Here is a 3,859-nt window from a genome sequence, read left to right as displayed (position 1 = left end):
CATGTTCTGTCCATCTGTCATTTTCATGGCTGCGTGCTCTTTCATCTTTCACGCTACTTATAAAACTTCGTGGTTTGCATCGGCTAAGTCTTCTATCATCGTCCATGGCCTTCCGTGCTTCGTGTTGCTCTTCTATCCCATCGTGTACATAGTGTAGGTCAGTATCCCTTCGTGTTTCGTGTCCTTGCTTAGACATGTGCCTCCGCGCTAGCTGAATCACAATAGCTGTTCCCACTTTGTTTGATGTACACAGCGTATATTGTTGTTAAGTTCACATAATATCTTAAGGTCGCACACTACGCGCGCAAATACAAAGGAAGGTGACACTTTTTCCCGGAGGCAAGCCACAATAGTCGTATTTAAAGTTTTCACATTATTATTAATAGTAATATATTTGTTATTTATTATCAAACGTTGATATAGCAATTATGTGTACTACTACTACAAATAACTGCAAGTTAAAAAATGAATTGTATTTAAAATAGTACTACGCAAAACAGTATAGAAATTAAACTCATTAGAAAAGTACTACGAAGCGTAAAACATCATTCTATATCCAATAAGTACTAAAGTTTCGTTTGAGGCCGAAATATAAGTCACCAGGGCCTACAAAAATTTGCAGCGGCTCCTACGACGATATTGTACGTGTGTGCTCATCGGCGCTATTCAAATATGCTAACTAACGCGTACACAGGAAGCGCCCTTCGCATGAGGTGGCGGCCCACAGTTGAAAATGGGGCAAAATGATTTTTGAACGGTACATTTTAAGTACGATGTGTTGACCACATACAGTGTGTACAAAACACAATGCCTGTTTTAGCCAATGGGGGCCGCCTTCGCTGCGCTCGGCAGCCAGTAGAATGCGCGTATTTGCGTTACATTCTAGAACCCTACCCTCGGACGGACAGACGGACACCAGACTCCACTAGGGGGGTAAGACTAGCCGTTCGCCGCCGCTACGCGGCGGAGTGGCATGGTTTGTTGTAGATGAGGTGGCCGCAAATTTAAGTGCTTCTTGCTGTCGCGTGTTTTGAGAGCGTGGTTCACCCCGTAGATCTTGGCATCGTGTATTTAACCACTTGCCTTTCCGTAGTATCATGTGGACCCGTACAATATCGTGATTTGGTACATTTCGGTTATCCGTACTACAGGTTGTAGTCATGTTCTTCAATGGCCTGCGATCTTATGTGATCTTCCCGGCATCGTGGTTTCCTGCTCACCCGTGGTCCATGATGCTTGGTAATTATGGACCCTCTCTCTTGGGCTCATGCTCTTCAGTAGTATGACCCTCTTTCGTGGATGCTAACTATTTCCTGATCTCAAACGTTTACGGGGGCTGCACTGGTTTCGTGGTTCATAGTCTTTTGTGGTCGTTGGTTTCCCATCCAAGTACTCTACCTGAAGGGTCCTAATCCGTGGGTTGGTGCCTCCACGCAGTCGTGTTGTTCCGTCGCCCGTGTATCGCGCTCTCCTGGTAAGATTCCATCGACCGCGTTACGACGCTATGGAGCAATCGCGGTGTGGTAATGGTATTTATGGTATTGTGCTCGCGTAGTGCATCTGCGTTGCCCGTGTTATCGTGCTCTACATGGGCTTCGTGCTCCACGGTGTGCAATCGTGGTCACCCCAAGCACCCCCGTGATTTTCGTGGCTGGTCTGCCGTCCGGGCAATCGAGTTTTAATGTGCTACTGTCCTCCGTGGCTCGGGGAGCTGAGCTTCTACGCTGGTATCGTGCTCCGTGGCTCAAAGATCTCCCGTCTATAGCTTCTGTGGCTATGCTCCCCTATGGCTTAGTGGCACAGTCCATGCTATCGTGTTAGCTTGCGATGTTGCGGTGGGTCTGTCGTCCGTGAGATCGTTAGCTACCGTAGTGTCGTGCTGTCGGACTCGGTGAGCTTCGATTCTACCCTAATATCGGGCTCCAATGCTCGGATGATCTTCCGTTTATGGTACATCGCGTTTTCACGTTTGGTCGGTTGACTGTGCTCCATGTTTACCCGTGGTGTTGTTGGAGTATTGTTTCTGTGCACTCTCACCGATACGTGTTCTACCGTGGCTTCGAACGTCCGTGCTCTTCCGTAGCCCGTGCTTTTCAGCATGCTGGGGTGTCTATGTATTTAGTTCCCTTCCGTGGCCCGTACGTTCCTGTCATGTTCTATCCATCGGTTCTTTTCATGGCTGCGTGCTCTTTCATCTTTCACGCTACTTATAAAACTTTGTGGTTTGCATCGGCTAAGTCTTCTATCATCGTCCATGGCCTTCCGTGCTTCGTGTTGCTCTTCTATCCCATCGTGTACATAGTGTAGGTCGGTATTCCTTCGTGTTTCGTGTCCTTGCTTAGACATGTGCATCCGCGCCAACTTAATCACAAACGCTGTTCCCATTTTGTTTGATGTACACAACGTATATTGTTGGAAAGTTCACATAATATCTGAAGGTCGCACACTACGCGCGCAAATACAAAGGAAGACAACAGTTTATTACGGAGGTGCAGGGGTGTAAGCCACAATAGTCATATTTTAAAGTTTTCACATTATTATTAATAGTAATACAATTGTTATTTATTATTAAACGCTGATATAATTTTTATGTGTACTACTACTACAAATGACTGCAAGTAAAAATATGAAATGCCTTGATAATAGTACTAAAAAAATAATACTGTAAATTAAATTAGTACAGCAGTACTACGAAGCCTAAAACAGCATTCTAAATTCAATAAGTACTAAAGTTTCGATTGAGGCCGAAATAAAAGTCCCCAGAGCCTACAATTTTTTTCAACAGCTCCTACGACAATATAGTACGTGTGTGCTTATCGGCGCCTTTTAATTATGCTAACTAACGCGTACACAGGCAGCGCCCTTTGCGTGGCCTTGCGAACCGCAGCTGAAAATGAGAGCAAAATAAAATTTAAGCGGTGCTTTTAAGTACGATGTGTAGTCCACATATAGTGTGTACAAAACACAATACCGATTTTAGCCAATGGTGGCCGCATTCGCTGCGCTCGACAGCTTTTTAGCGAATCGAGGCCGCCTTCGCTGCGCTCGGCAGCCAGTAGAACGCCCATATTTGCGTTACATTAATTAACCCTAGCCCGTTACGGACGGACTGACAGACAGACACCAGACTCCAGTAGGGGGGTAAGATTTGATTAGGGAAAGGGGCTCTGTACAGTACATGTACTATACATACCAAGCGGTCATAATTGTAATAGCTCGTGACAAATTACAGTTTTTGTAGCCAAAAGAACTGTGGCGTCATGCACCAGAGTGGCCAAGCGTGCAGCCGAGTGTAGTTGACTGCATTCGCCCCTCCCGTGCGTCGAGGATGTATCATGTGGCGGAGATGGTCCGTGACGCCCGTCGCGACATGGCGGAGCGTCATGACGGCGGGCTCGTCTGGAGCACGCTGTCGGCCTTCACGCCCTTCCCATTCCTGATGGCCCTGGGCGGTCAGATTTCCAGCAGCCTCGTGCGCCGCGCCCCCGACCTGGTCAAGCGTGCGGCCGGCGCGACGCGTGACTGTGTCGTGGATTCCGCAACGCAAGCGCACGACCGAATCGTGGAGCTACGCCTGACGTGCACCCGCACGGGCCAGCGGATGTTTCACCGCGTCAAGGTGGCAGTAGAGACTGCGCGGGCTTCCGGTCCCGCTGTCCCCGCTACAGAGCCAAGTGGGCCGTGCCCTTCTTTGTGTGGTGTCGAGGGTTTAGCGCAGATCGAAATCAGTGAGGAAAGTGCCGGAAGCTCTACTTTGTGGCTAAGATATCATGCGCCGCGCATCCTTCTTGAGAATTTTGAGCTGCCCGCATTGGGAGCAGACGAGAAGAGAGAAGAGAATCCGTGGCATCTATTCCCA

This window comes from Phytophthora infestans, genomic scaffold (genome assembly GCF_000142945.1).
Source record: "Phytophthora infestans T30-4 supercont1.466 genomic scaffold, whole genome shotgun sequence".
Lineage (NCBI taxonomy): Eukaryota > Oomycota > Peronosporomycetes > Peronosporales > Peronosporaceae > Phytophthora > Phytophthora infestans.
The sequence above is the reverse complement of the archived record's forward strand: the minus strand, read 5'-3'. Positions refer to the sequence as shown.